Source organism: Monomorium pharaonis, chromosome 1 (genome assembly GCF_013373865.1).
Source record: "Monomorium pharaonis isolate MP-MQ-018 chromosome 1, ASM1337386v2, whole genome shotgun sequence".
Classification (NCBI taxonomy): Eukaryota; Metazoa; Arthropoda; class Insecta; order Hymenoptera; family Formicidae; genus Monomorium; species Monomorium pharaonis.
This window is the reverse complement of record NC_050467.1, coordinates 5,107,720-5,124,088: the sequence shown is the minus strand read 5'-3', so window position 1 is coordinate 5,124,088 and position 16,369 is coordinate 5,107,720. Positions and strand designations below refer to the sequence as shown.

General features: G+C 37.2%; 1 protein-coding gene across 1 annotated transcript in view; it reads right to left on the bottom strand.

The window, feature by feature from the left end:
• Positions 1-16,369, bottom strand: part of LOC105839068 (zinc finger protein 608) — a 164,913-nt gene that overhangs the window by 123,234 nt on the left and 25,310 nt on the right. The window contains exon 2 of the mRNA XM_036292450.1: positions 4,896-5,037. The gene's annotated coding sequence lies outside the window, so the exon portion shown is untranslated. The remainder of the gene's footprint in view (positions 1-4,895; positions 5,038-16,369) is intronic.

The following is a 16,369-nucleotide window of genomic DNA, read 5'->3' as shown; positions in this document are numbered from 1 at the left end:
CTGCGGGCTCTTTGATCAATTTGGCCGTTGGTTTCGACGATTCCAAATTAATCAATGTATATTCGCAAACGATACGAATAATCATAATAATTCTGAGATACGACCAATAAAACAGATCGACAAGCCATAAATAAAAGATTAATATATATTTAAACGCATTTGAAATATCGCAAGCCCAACGTGGCCAAAGATAAAATGGAGGCCCCTCTCGAGGAGTTGGTAACGAATTACTCTGTAAAATCCCTCTCAATTGCAGATTTAATTTAATCTCCGTTCCTCCTCAAAAGTCCAGGTGTGGGCGCGAGTGTTTTCGCACCCTCCTCGCGGCGTTCACGAGCACGCCTCGCGATCAATCTTGTTTCGAGGCGGTGGAGTGGCCTCTTTATCGTGTCGGCACGGTGGAGGGGAAAAATTGGAATCACGAGAAATGCCACGCCACACCACGCCGGAGCAGCGCAGCGGAATAAGACGAGGGAGATGCGACGATGCGATACGCGCCTCGATCCGACTGCCATTATTTGTTCCAACCGCGTGTCGGGCGAAGCGGAGCGGAGCGGAGAGGAGCCGCGCGCCGCGCCGCCGCGCCGACGAGGAGAGTCGATCATTCTCAATTAACGCTCCCCCTTCGCGACCGCCGTTAAATTATACCCGTCTCGTACCTTCTGTCTGCCTTCCGCGTGGGCGTCGCGTGTTTATTAATCTCCGCGCGTTGCGCTGTGCGTTAATTGTCCGTAAATGAGACAGAGAGACGCGTCCGTTGGCGCTCGATGAGCTCAATGGTTGCCGCGATTCGGCATAAATCCATAATTGATGGGCTTATTTCCGCAACGAGGCGTATCCTTCATGTTCGTAAATCAAAACTGTACGTTTAGATGGCGTCGAAACGGTTGAATCACGTTTCGCACGTTTAGCTTTTACAAATTTATTCTTAGATCTTTATACATTTATGCCAAGGGTGATAACAGTCAGCTGTTGTTGTGGTTATTATTATTCTAGGTTGAATTAATGTATTATAAAAATCAATTAAATTAATTACAAAAATAAATTCCATAGATTTTTAAGGTACTGTAATTTTCTAATATATTTATGTATCATCTGACGTGTATTTCACTTTACCGATATGTGCTACTTTTCATGTGCAATCAATAGATTCACTGAATTCAATAAACAGTTTCAAGATACGCAATTCTCAAACAATTCATTACATCGCCTCTTTCTCCCATAACTTTCCTGCTTTCTATTCATGATACTTTGCACCAATTTACGGAATGGATGGTAATTCATAATAACGGTAGTTGGTTCGTACTCTCATATCCTAGCATCTCTGAACTTCGCTACTGTACCGTAAGCGTAATGCAATGAGGATGCATTAAAGGCAGCGGCGCATATTCAAATCACGTCGCGGTCGATAAATATGTAGTGAGCTCGTACGGTCCGACAGTAAAATGCATTACTCCGTGTAGTTGATTCGCATTGCGAGATAAAGATAATAAAACGAATACTAAGTATAAATTATACAAGGGGAATCGTAGATAACGCGCATTCGTCAAGCTGATAATCGCCTGTTCGTTACGCAATGCTCTTTTTTGGTCGCGCCGTCCCAATGACAAATTTCTACCAAGAACGATTTATAAATGTCCAAAATTTCCAACTATGCTACGTAAAAGTTATCCAAATAATTGCAGCAATATAAAAGAGAACATCTGCTCTATTACACTGAGAAAAAAATATGTTAATTTGACTAAATTTTTCAACTAAATTAGACTAGAAATTTTTTCACTTCAAGTATTTATGCAATTAACTCATACATAAAATACTTGAACTTCAGTTTGTATATTTGACCTAAATACACGAATAGTTAAATTAAAAAAATTTAATTAAGGTGAAAAGTTTAGTCAAATTAACAACTTTTTTCTCAGTGTAATTCGCATTTATTTATAAAATGCGATAATATTTTGTAATCGTTTTCAAACGTTTTAAGCTTCAAATGTAAATAAAAAATTTATTTCATATACAAAAATATGTTCCGATCTTTAATATCGTTTTTTCAGCAGCGACCAAAAGAAATTAATTGGGTGACTGAATTGAATACTCTATGCTTTTCTGCATTTTCAAATTTTATTGAATTTACATCACGGATTTCTCTTGCCGGAACTAACGGAGGGGGAAAAATAAGTACGGTGTCGCATTGCGTTAACGAGAACGTTCATAAATTCGACTGCCGGGTCTTTTATTTTTATCTTTTTTTTTTACGCAAAGGGGATTCGCGGATTTATAGGGCGCGCATCGGATACTTGATATCGGTGTAGTTTACCGCGCGCATTCATATTTTATCGCACACGTGTCGCGGTTTATTACCGACAAAGAATGGGCAAAGGGAAGCCCGATTTGTACCATGGCAATTATAATTTTTCCGGGCGCGTATTTCGGTCGATGGGCAAACTGCGTGTTCGACGATGCGATAAAATCGATGAAGACCTTCGACTCGCGCCGATATAAATCACAGGAGCGACTCCAGATGTTGCTTGCACCTTAATGGCCCTCGACTCGCTTGTAATAACCTTGCCCGGGTATAACTGGAAATAAATTGCTCGGAAGCGATCGTTCTCCTTCGAAGATCGATGCCGTTCGTCGAATGCAACGGACGCTGTTATGCTTTAATTTCGAGGACAAGTATAAAATAGCAAAGGAAGTATTGTGGTTTTTACGGGTTTTTTTTCTGCGGGAAATGCACCTCAAGATTACGATTTATGATAACATTATATCATTCGAATAACAATGTAATAAGCTCTCAATGTATATAATGTATTCAAAAATTCACATATCCACGATCAACTTTAATTAAATGCTAAAAGTTGAAAGTACGGGACAATTGCGTTTCCCGGCGAACTCGACTAAGACGCTAAAAGTCGCGCTGAAATACAGGACAATCCCGTATATACAGGACATCTGGCAACCCTATCTCGTAGCGCCTTCCCCCCGCGCCGCGCCCGATGAAGGTTTCCTACCGCGTAGAAGCCATTAAAGATCTTACCGTGCAACGTAGCTGGAAGAATGAAAATTGCCGCGGCACAGAAAAGAAGCTCTCGACCGTTGAGAAAACTTTTAACGCGTTGACTTCTTCTGCGAATCGCAAAGAGGTCCTGTTAAATCGCTCCATTGTCTAGCGAGCTAATAGCGGAACCGCCGATACAAATAACGTCGAAGCATCGGTTACATAAATTATTTCTCGCAGAAAATTGCTTAGAGAGAGCTCGTCTTCGTGACACACACGAGCGATAAAAGCGGATTCATTTAAGAATACATTGAAAAAAAAATTGGCAAACTTGTGAGATGAATTTAGCAATAATATTGTTTGAAATGTTTGATTGCTACAAACAAATATTATAATGATAATGATAATAATAAAATTATTATGATAACAAAACGTAATAATTGGTACTTAATAATTATAAATATTTCGTTATAATTACATTACATTGTTATGATTATTATACTGTTTATAAATTTATACTGTATTATACATTTATAGCAACCAAATAAAAGCAGAAACTATATTTTCATATTTTTTTAACATTTTTAATCATAACAAATACAATATGCAAGTGCTCTTTTATTATAGTAATGTTATTAAAGAATGCCTTCATATGTTATTATCGGTAACTATTATTGTTGACTTTTTGAAAAAAATTACAAATAATTAATTAGCTGTTTTAAATTTCGTACAAGTCAAAAATCGCGTTTATGAATTAGCAAAAAATTATAATTTAAGAATCATCAATTATATGAATATAAATAATTTTGAAAAACAATAAATCAATGAGCAAAATAATTTAGTTTTTATATAGTAGAGAGTTTTTATATACACAGTAAAAAAATTTGTGTTAAATTTAACAGATATCGTATGTCCAAAACGGTCCACAGAAATTTTTCTGTTAATTTAACATATTACGCATATGTTAAATAACAACATAAATATTATGTTATATTTTAACATAAAACTAAATGTAAATTTTATAATTTAACATAATTTTTATGTAACAATTTAATGAGAAAATTATGTCAAAGTAACACATGTAATATGTTACTTTAACATTATAATAATGTTAATGTAACGTGTATAACGTGTAACAATAACATATTATATATGTTATTTTAACACAATCATAATATTATTTTAACACGTTATATATATTAATTTAACATATTATATATGTTAAATAATTATTCTAGAAATTCTGAAAAAAATGTTTACAATTGCATATATAGATCGTTCCAGGATCATCGATAAAAACTTTGTGTGTATATTATTGGAATCAGTCCAATATTATAATATATGTGAATGCAATCGTACTTGGTTCTCTGTTCTTGGCGACCTCCTTTTATTCACCTAATAGGTAAATCTTTTTCACGAGAAATGCACCATCTCAGGGTAGATAGTAAAATCCTCAAAAATGAAATGGTCCTTGTTAAAACTCAATTATAGAGTAAATTCAACTTTTTTTTTGTCAATTTTAACAGCTAAATCCTATCACTAATAATAAAGAACATATTTATGATGTAAAATTAAAAGTACGTGCACATTGTGTTACTTTTACACTTTTTTTTAGTTATTCTAGTAATTTAACACTTTACTTGAATTAACACAACAGCAATACGTTAAAGTAACAAGCAAATATGTTAAATTTTAACATAAAAGTTTTAACCAGGATATTTTTTAACAAGAAAACACAAAATTTTTTATTGTGTAGTAGAGATGCCGAAATTATGTATCTCAGAAAAATATTTTATGACAAAACGAAAAAAACAGTTTATAAATATCATCTATATATAAGCGATTTTAAATTTAGTAGAAATTTAGTAATTTTATATTAAAATCGAAAATATTTGCTTACCTTAAACTCGCGACTTAATTTCCTTGCCTTTGGTTGAGGAAATGACGGTGCGCTATCCTTTGACATCCTGAATCTGATCTTTAAGTAAAGAAGCTTCATCCTTTTCTCTCCGGAGATTGTTTCATCTTCGCCAATATCTCATCTGCAAACATAAAATTTGAAATTTATATTAAGACAGTTGAATGTACCTTTTTTATAAATTTTTTGCTTCCTACCGTGAAAGGCAAGGAAATTCAAATTAAACTCTCTCTCTCTCTCTGTCTTTCCACTTCCTACAATATCTATCTCTACTTTAATTTGAAGCAGCCTTTAACTTTTCAACTTAATCTTCAAGTTAAACTTAATCTAAAGCCTAAAACACAAAATTAATAGACGTTTCGAGTCCGACAATTAAAGTTGGCGACACAATCCTAGATTTTGAAGTTTGGACTGAGAGCTGTATACATTAACAAACCAGAGAAAACAACTTTGTAACTGCTCGTCGGCTGTCCACAAGCTGTTTGCGAACTTTAGCAGGAATAAATTGGGAATACAGGTCGCGACCAGTTTGCGCCTCACGTATTGTGCGCGAAGTGTTCGCAAACTTCAGTTGTAGCCATATTTGGAAGACAGCATGATCAGACGGCGGTCCGCGAACGTTCATATAAACTTGCTACCACAGCTTGCTATCCAGCACATGAATTTATTCGCGAGACATACGAGCGCGCGTGTCACATGAATAATAATCGTGTGCATTTATTCTATTTGTGACGCAACTCGAGTCGCAGATAAAATTTAACGATCGTCTCGCATTATGCGTAACAATGAAGCCGCGTCGTAATATTTTTCTAGCTTGAAAATTTCGAATTTAAAAATTTAATTTGAATCAGCATTTGTAAAAAGGAGATACGACGAGAACGGTAGCGACTTAAAAGTGTGTTTTGTTCTGGTAATTTGACCCTACCCAACACGTCCAAAGCAATATCGCTGAATGCGGTACAACAAAAAGTGCTTTCGAGTCTATAAAAATACAATGGGACGTTTCTTGCATAACGTAAATCCTAAGCATGACATTGGTATATTGGCGTACATAGTGTTGTGAATCGACCTTACTACCGGCATTTTCGCGGCAACTTATACCGTCATGAACGTCGAGCGAGCTTTAATTACGACGATGGAATCCGAGCGAAATACAGTCGCCGTTTGTGAGGTCGTAGCTTCTGGGAAATCGGCCACTATTTGCCGCCAAATTACTTTCGTACGTGATACCTGAATATACCCAGACACTCATACACACGTGTTACTGCACACCGACAAGTAGTCCTGGTGGTGCGGGATGCAGAAATTGTGCGACAGGCAGAGATGTTGTCCCGGGCGCAAAACACAAAGCTGCATCCGGCAATGGAAATTCGTCGAAGAATACTTCGCTTTTTTATAGTCGAGGATTTATGAGCGTACCGGAATACCAGCGAAACGTTTCTGAAATGACTTCTTTCGTTCACAGGCTAAATATTCTTCAGGCTTAACGAGATTTTTCTAGCGAATAGAAATTGAAGCTTCGACGTAAGCCATTCGCTCTATGTACTCTTCGAATATTTTGCGCGACATCTCATCACGGAAGACAAATACGCCACACAGAGAGAACGCGATTTCTTTGAATATTTTTTCTCCATTTGCTTGAATTTATTTATTTTATTAAAAACATTGTCTTTATTGATTAAAAAAGTATTTTTTTCGTTGAATCAAACAGTGTTATTAATAAATAGTTGTATTTGTTTCTTCAAACAAACAGTTTTGTTCCATTATTCCTGAACATATATTTTCGTGTTTTAATAAATTCTATTAAATCTAAAGAAACCTTTCTCTCTATGTACGCGCGGTAGATATGTACGGCGTTTGGAAAATTAAACGGGTAATTTTTTTTTTTTCGACAAGAGAAAACAAACGTTATTTTATTCTAGCAAATATACTTTCACCAACGCCATCAATTTGTGCAGACTTAAACGTTTCCTCGTGTAAAAAAAAAAGTTTCTAATCAGATTATATTACGAAACTAAATGTAGTTTGCCGGAAATCAAGAATATCGCTATCGTATATAAATTAATAGAAATATGATTTGTGTTTATCAACAAACGGAAATTGAGATTTACCGAAATTATATGAAATTCTAATGTTTGCTTATTATCGCGCGCAATATCATATCGATGCAAATGCAACATTTCACTGCAATCAAATGATAGTAGGCAATTGCATTATTCGACTCATCGTTATGTAAAGGTAAATATGGATTATTCGGTTACCCGCATATGTACGAGTGTTTCATAAACAGAGTCGACATATACAGAATATATATATATATCGATAGCGAGTAAGGCGCAAGCTCTAATAGCGCGCTTTGCCTCAGAAATTCAATCTATTCTCTCATGTGCGCAGCCACTTTGCTCTCGCTGCACGATTGAATTTTGTTGCAACGAGCCTCCGTGTAATTACGCACCGTTGACGTTTAATGGGAGCGACATTATTGGATTCTCGTTACTACGACATTTATTCCCGGCCGCGTTATAACTGCGCCCTGCAAAACCCCCTTTTTCACACGGGCTCGTCTCGATCAAGCCCGACGCTGAAAAACTAATGCCTTTGTGCTCGTGCAAATCGCGAACACTTCGAGCTTGTTTAGTCATTTGCGAGTCATGCAATTACTTCAATTTTCAAACCGAATTTACGAGCGTGCATTGCGTATCAATATTATGAGTTCTTTTTCCTCGTCAAAAGGTTTTGTTATAATTGGTTATATTAAAACATTAATTATATAGAGTATATACATTTTTTAATTTCTCTTTTAACCAGACAATGTAGTCCAATTAAAGATTCTAATATAACCAAATATTTAATTATATTAATATTACCATCTTGTTCACACACAAAAAAAATAAAAAATTATATATTTTGAATGGATATTTTTAACGCGTCGTACTTTTTAATACAATACGTGATATTGTTTTGTCGTAGATAAACATAACTGATAAATTTGCAAGAGTGAAAAATTAAGATTCCCGCAGAACTAGCGAGAAAGTACGTAAATCGCGGTCCTCCGTCCCATAAATCGTCACCTGACAGCTTTGGATAATTAATCGATTTCCCCGACTAACTTAATTGAACTAAATGACGTCCTTCGATTTAACCAACCACGTTCAACGAGATTTTTCCGCGTGATTCAATCTCGAATACATCCGAGCATCCCAAGACGACGACGACGACACAATTCATTCGACTTCTAGAGAGCCGGCTAGGTCGAGCAAAGGCCGCGCTCTTAATTTATGCGCAATCACTCGGCCGATCGATTTATTTGTTTTATAAGCCGCCTGTAATTGGCCACTGACAGCAGCTGTTCCCGAGACCGGCTACAATATTCACGATACATTATTCATGCCGCGACGATTCTCCCCCTTACGCGCATGCAGCAATCCCCGAACTCGCCCAACTTGTACTTGTTTCTCATCTCGTCTTGTCTCTGCGACTCTCACACTATGAACAACCACTCTTCGCAACCACGCTCTATCACCTCCCCTCGCGCACCACCTCCTCTCTTCCTCCTCCTCCTCCTCCTCCTTCACCTCCTTCCCCTTTCGCATTGTTTCGTCGTTTCAACACACCTTTTAACCTTTGTAATATCGATTGAACTGTTTTCCATAAGCTCGACAGTTTGCACACGGAGAAAAGTATTGCCGGGAATTTCCCTAGTGACTGGATTTCCGAAGCTCCGACGTACGCATTCCTGCCTAGTATTTTATTTTTCCTCCGAGGGAAAGGAAATATACATATGTAGCGCTCGTCGGTCCGACTACAAACATATCCCCCCAAATTTTCGGACGTTTTTTAAATATTTCTCTGTCCAATTTTTACGTAGTTTTGTGCAACATAATTTTAAAAAGCCAAGACAAATCAACACAGTGTTACAAAACATGGAGATTGATAGAAATGTCTCAGACATATAATTTTTTTATTAGATTTATCATTGTGCTTCAACATTAATAAAAAAAAGTTAATCAGCAAATTGCAAGAAATTAAAAATCGCGAGACTCCTTAAGCGGATTTGTTTCATCAATCATCTTTAATTAAATATCTCGAGAGAATTTCTTCGTAAGCCGGAATACGAAATGCATCTCGGAGAGTGAAATAAAAGATCGAAGTTATAAATTGGAGGCGAGATGTGACGGCGAACAAACATCGGTTCCCGTGAAATTGATCGCTGTGACGGACCTGATACACGGACACAATATGTTGAAGGTAATAATCGTCTGGTCGTGACAATCGATGGCAGCTTCATCGGTAGCGGACGATGGATCTTCGCAATCGAATGGAGAGGGAGCGGAAAAGAGAGTTCTCTCGAAGGACATTCGAAAGCTCGTTTACAACAGTCAACGACAACGAATAGCATGAAATCTACAAGTTTCGACATCAACTCTGACACACATCAATCTTTAAATCTGAATCAATAAAATCTTACCGATTTGCGGTGTTATACACTTATAATTGCGAGCATCATGTAATTATTCACTGTTTTTCAATAATTTCGATTAAGAAGGAAGTACTCTCACTAATCGGAATCAGCGTATTATTATTAAAGTGCATATTACAGGTTGATATAATTAAAGAACTAAAACTTAGATCATTTGCTATCATTCAGTGAATAATACACTAATTTCAATTTAGAGAGCAGAATCAGAAGTTCAATCATACTATCGTACGGCATAAACACATAGACACAACTAAAATTGTTTATCTAAAATGGTCTGTTTCAATTTTCATTTTGTTACCTTTATATATTATGTCTTGATTTTTTCAAAATAAAAATATATTAAATCTTCGCACAGACTACTTTTTCAATATTTTTCACTATTTAGTCAGACTACTTGGATCACTGAAACAGTTATACTGTTCAAAGGGTATTTTTTTCTAAAAATTCTGGTATACGCTTAATATTTAAAAATACGATTGTACGACTATATAACGAAATATTTTTTGTGCACGTCCAAACTAATAAAATAAAATGGAAAATTAAAAAAATCGCTTAAGTTAATATGGAGTGGAACTGAGAGTAAATATAAAAGAAGAAATAGAGAATATTCATATATCAAAAAATAATAAGAAACATTGTTAAAAAAAACATTACATTTCATATATTTGCATTCTTTAGACATAGATTTATCTATTATATTAAATTAAACCATCAGTTTAATACTAAGAATATGATTTTTAATTATTACCTATTATTATTATAAAAAAATAATTAAAAAAATATTAATTTGAAAGTTCATATTGTTAATTAATTAACAATCTCATTTACACTCTCCTCTTACCAAACCTTCACAATCGAGGCTGGAACCGCTTACGCGGTCGTCCACGCGACGGCATTTAATCTCGTTTGACGGACGATTTGTCGCATTTGCGCCAAGTGTGGTGAAAAGAACGGTTAAAAAGGCGCCGGCGCCGATCGATGACCACGTTGTTCTCGCTCTAAATGATGCAATTTTTTACGGCAATCTACGTGAGCGTGATACGTGACTTTTTCTCTATAACGTCACCGAGATCCTCTCTTCCTTACTTCAAAGGGATCTTCAAGTTATATCACGATAATGAAAATATCTTTCATGTGTGCGTTAAAAGATTCGAATTTGCTTTATGAAAAATTTTACTTTTAGGAGGCTAGAATTTATTTTTTTTTTTACTCGTAAAATAGAATACTTGAAATTATCACTGAAAGTTTAACAAGTTTAAAAGAAGTATTTCTTTTATGGCATTCTTGTTCTATGAAACCGTTGAAATTTTACTCAAATATATTTTCCCGTATCTTTAGATCTAAGGGTCGTATTTGGGTGTTCTATTTCAAGAGAATCCCTTTGTGACAGGGGCCCGAAATAATATCCTCGGATCCTTGGAGCCATAAAGGCTCCAACGCTTGTCGGTGATCGACGAAAGGTACAGCGTCACGCAAAAGTCTGCCCATCAAATCAATTCCGAAATGACGCGCCGCATTTCGTGTTATGACATAACTCAACTCGATTATTATGATTATCGCGTACAGTAACGCGTACACCTCTGTTATACTTTCCAATATTTTCAAACTAAAGCGCGACACAGATTTATTCAAAAACGCCAAGGAAGTCTCCGAAGGATATTTCTCAGATTTTATGTCGAAAATATATCATAGTTAACTTCTTTGAAAAGAGAATTTATTTCTATTACTCACAATTAAATAAATAATAAAAATCCTAAATCCTTCCGTTTAATTTAAAAGCATCCCTTTCTTTTTAAGGTCAAATACGTCTTAACTTTAAGCAAATATGAATTGGGGTTTAAGAAGCACATTTTATATATTGACAAATCATTTCGGATATAACTTGTTTACGTTAAAGTTGTGCTTCTCCAACCACTCTCTCTCTCTCTCTCTCTCTCTCTCTCTCTCTCTCTCTCTCTGCAAACCGATTATATTTCATCAGGTCAGTCCCAGTGTAACGTTGGCAACTTCAGTTCAGAGTACTTGGTCGGTTTCGATAATCGATCGGTTCGATAGTGTCGGTACACGGGAAAAATCAGACTCGCTCCGTTCCCCTAAGCGCCCTTTAATTATGTTTTCTCTGCTTATTGCTTAACGAGCACCCCGGAATCACGATCCGCTCGCTTGTCTACCATTAACCAGTATCGATTAGGCGCGGTCGCTCCGCTCGGCTAGGAGCGCAATTTGCGCGCGCGATATAGTGGCGAAAGAAAACCTAAAATATTCCCAATCGTTTATGCTAGATTAAACCTTGTAGCGCCTCACCTCTGTATCGTCTGATTACACCAAGTTATAAGGATTCTAAATTAAGGGATTCCAAATCGCAGAAAATGATCATTCTTCATTTCAAGTAGCCCAATGGTTCTCGAACTCTTCGTGTACGTCAATTTTTCAAAAACAATATCTTCCAAATATGATATTTCTTTTAGAACGAAAAACTATAGTAAAAACAGTCAAATAATAATAAAACATATAAAATCAATTAATTCAATATAGAGTGTTACTGTGAATGAATATTCACGTAGGTACTGATTCAAATTTATTATAATTTTTGTTATTAAATATTTTTATTTTCTGATAATTTAAAATAATATTGTATAAGATTTTTTTATATTGTAATTATTATAACTATTATATATTAGTATTAGTTGTTATTCTATTTTGTAATTTATAAAGTAAAAAAGCATTTAAGGTGCATAAAAAATATTATCTTATTAATTAATATTTAATCACGACTCTTAAAGATAAGGTAATTATCTTATTAACGTCTCCAGATAGTAAGTAGACAAACATGTCTTATTCATTACACAAATCACAGAAAAATCTAAGAAAAGATAATTCTAAAAAGTACAAAGAAATCTTGATTATGTGAGTGAATTTTCACCCAGAGCAATATATATTAACGTTAAAAAATATATGTGTATTACTTTATAGAATTAAATTTATAATTATGCAGCTCGTTGTGTTATCATTATGTAATAATGCGTTAATCAGAAATATTTAAGAAAAGTTATTACTACGTTTAGATAAAAAGGTAATAATATACATACATTCTGTTCACAAAGACTACATTTCGAAGAGTGCTTGCGAAACTGTTTCATCTCAATTAATCGTGAGTTTGGATGCACCGGATGTTCTTGTTAACACGACTTGTTCGAGTTAACTTCTTACAATTTACACTTACAAATTATAATTTATGAAGCAGCAGAAATCAGGAAATGTCGTATCTTTCGTTGGCACATATTTAAAGTGACAAAAAAAAGGCGAAAACGACCACTTAAAATTTTTTATCCCGAAGGAACTTTGCTCCCCAGAGATAAATCTTACAAACTTCAAATTACTTTTAACTACTTTCTCTCTTGAGTATGCAAGACATTTGATAAGTGTATAAAATATAATTATTTACTACATAATTAACATCTTACTCACTATTTAAAGATAAGGAGACTATTTTATTGACGTCTAACGATAACGAGCAGACAAATATGTCTTATTAATGACACAAAACACAGAAAAAATATAAATGTGCGTATTCCTCTAATAGACGAGGGCGATAGCGCGGATTCCACCTAATATCTGCATCCGACCGGTAATTTATTCCCAGAGACAAAAGTAACAACTCGAATGATTTTATTTTACACTCGCGCAGCGATGCGTGTAGGTTCTGTGTGCATTGATAATTGCAGGCCTCTTATCGTTCTGATATTTGAGCAGCTGGGATCACCTCATGCCTTACAAACGCTCCTAATGAATCGTATTTAAGCTCACAAAACTGTCGCACAAATATTTGCCGAGGCTGACTCGAGCCGCCAAATATTATTTCCGATCAGTCACGCAGATCATATTGCCAATAGGTGTGTTTCAATAACATTGATACGTCGATGATAATAATATTGAATATTTTCAACGTTAATAGTTTACCTTCAATTACTAAGCGTGAAAGAAAAGCTATTATTCTCCTTAAATGTTAAGTGTTAAATAGTAAGAAATAATTAACAGTTAATTACGCGTAATAAATTCCATACATTTGAAAAAATTTACGAAACAACTGTGACAGATATTTCATGTATTATAATTTCATGTATTATAATTTACGAAATAATTGTGACAGATATTTCATGTATTATCGTATTTATAAATTAATTTATTATTATACTCATATTCTATTGTGCTATTATTACAATTCCTGTTATCAATATTATCAATGCCTTTCGGTTGGTAGCATTTTCTTTACACAATTACATTTTATAATTCTACGCGGTCGGTTAAGCGTTATTAATCTGAAAATTTGAAAAGAGTGATTTGCTACAAAAGGCACTTCAATCCGAGCCGGAAAAGATCGAGGAATCGATTCGTCCGCTCGGACGACCGCGATCGAATTAATCGCGCGGTAAAACGCGATATCGCACGCGCTCTAATTTCGAATCCATTTACCCTAATCCCCGTGGAGAGACCGGAAAGAGAAAGAGAGAACGGCGTCGCGACGCTGTCACACGCGTTATCGATCAGCAGTCGGGGGGGGGGGGGAAGGGGGGAAGAGAACAGGGAGCAGAAATGGAAGGGAAAGAGAAGAGGAGGGGGGGAGGGGGGGAAGCCACATCCACCACACAGCCGGTGACACGAGTGAACCCGGCCATTTTGAAAACCACCGTGTTGCTTTGCCATAAAACCCGGGCTGTAACGTTTCACGACGGGTATATGGTCGAAAACATGCTCGTTAAAACGCGCGCCATCGAAAAACTCTCGCGCGGTATGTTATACGGAAAAATCGATGCCACTGCTTTAACGTCGCGATAAATCCTACGGTATTGCGCCGCGTAAACGCCGCAATTTTTATTATTTCAATTTCGCTTCCACTCCCGCGTCTGACGTCTCCGCAATTATTCGTCTCGGCGGAATGTAAATTCTTTTACGAGGATGCTCTCCCATCCCCCGTCCGATTCCCTGGCTACAGTGGCGCGCTGAAAGAGAGAGAGAGAGAGACGCTGAAATGCTTTCCCGAATATCGATGCTTTCAGTTATCCGCGATCAGGAACGCCGCGTAAGTACCGATAATATAGTACCGCGACATAAAACGTATCATAACGTAAAAAGCTTAAAGTCGTAAAGCGAAATGGCCGATAACCAATGCCGTTTTCGCAATTATCATGTTAAAGCTCGCGTATTTTAATGCGCGCCGACTCCGCTTGCGGAAAAATTGACGCGAATTTATTGAACGGCGTTTATTAATTAAATCGATGTGCGGCGACGCGCAAGTCGATTCGCCGGGCGAATATTAATGGCACATATATTAATAAAGCAAATGAGCAACAATCGACAAATTCATTATGGACCGCGTGCCGCGGATCGCGTCATGTTAATTGCGGCCCGCTTTACATGCAAAACAAATGCAAGAGAGAGAGAGAGAGAGAGTCGACATAGCATTATTTATAATTGTAACGAATGCGCGCCGCGCGCTCGTAATGTACGTCGTATATGTACGACATCGTAAGCGACGCTGATTGCGTTTTGCGGTCGCGTACCTGATTTCGTGCTGACTGAACAGTTCGTTGTGCATGCACATGACCGTATAACCATAATCGGTGCGCGCGATTAACCGCAAGGACGAGCGTCGACTTCGGTTTCCTATCCACGGACAATTTACAGACCCCTCGAGATTCTCCTGTTTAAACAGGCCAAAGAACACAGAAGAGTCGCGAGTCTCGCTGACGGTTACGCAAGCTCAAAATTAAATATTGATGGTAACATAAGTTAGAAAATAAAAGGATACGTTCTCGCGCGTTGTCGTTACGTTTATATCTTTGCCGGAAAATATGTGAATGTAAGGGGAATAAATTTCACGAAAATCCTTCTCCTCGAAATAATCATCCTCGAAGAATAGCCGGATATAATCGAAGTGAATTCCGCGTTTCCTCCGTCATTTCAAATAACAATTTTTTTCCTCGCACGATCCGAAATGGTAAATAACTATATGGAAGCGCGCGCGCGAGAGAGAGAGAAAGCCATGGTGCGCATATATTTTTGCAGTAAACGCGCGTCTTGCTTCACTGGCGATGTGCCAATTTTCAGACGCGGGCAGATCCATGCTACTCAATATCCTGTCCCATATACCCGCTAATGCAATATGACGACAGATGATAGAAAAACAAATACAATGGCAATCGCGTCATTCTCTACAATAATGACGCGGTGAGTGCTTAATATAAATCCTATTTGCATCGAAACCAATGAATCTGCTTATAATCTGATTTGCATTCATACAATTTTAACCTACGGGTTAACGCGTGCATTCTGTTAATCGAGCTCAGAATCGTTATGCGGACGGTACCGCGTGCATTCATTTCCAAAACGCGAATATATACGGAATACTCGTGTAAAGATGAGCTGGAAATTGAAAAGAACTCATTATTATAATTAAAGCGGTTTCCCTCGGCGATGCTCGTCCCGCTCTCGACGCGGAAAGTTTACGGAAACGCGAGCTGAAAGGCAGACCCGGGGGTAGACCCGCAGTTTTACTCCGACTCCGATTCAGAGCCCAGGCGTGCCGGTGAAGTGTGTTATGCCGCGGACGTAACGAGTTCCTGCCTCGTAAATAAAGCGAGCGCCTTTGACAGCGACGCCACCCGCGCATCGTCGGCGCTTTACGAGCTCGACTCGTGAACCCGCTGTTCGTAGGCGTGCGTGCGTGCGTGCGTACACGTACGTGCACGCACTCGACGGGTACACGTACGGATTGGGCGTAAAGTACACGCGACAGCTCGCCAGCTACAAAGCCCGTATGGCGTGTGAAACACCGGCGCTCTGTGCGACGCGACACGACCGTGTCGGTGGTGTGCTACTCCCGGCGGACGCTGGCTAGAGCGATAGCGAAGCTAAGAGAGAGAGAGAGAGAGAGCCAGAAGTGAGGCAGAAGAGAGGAGAAATGGAGAAATAGGAA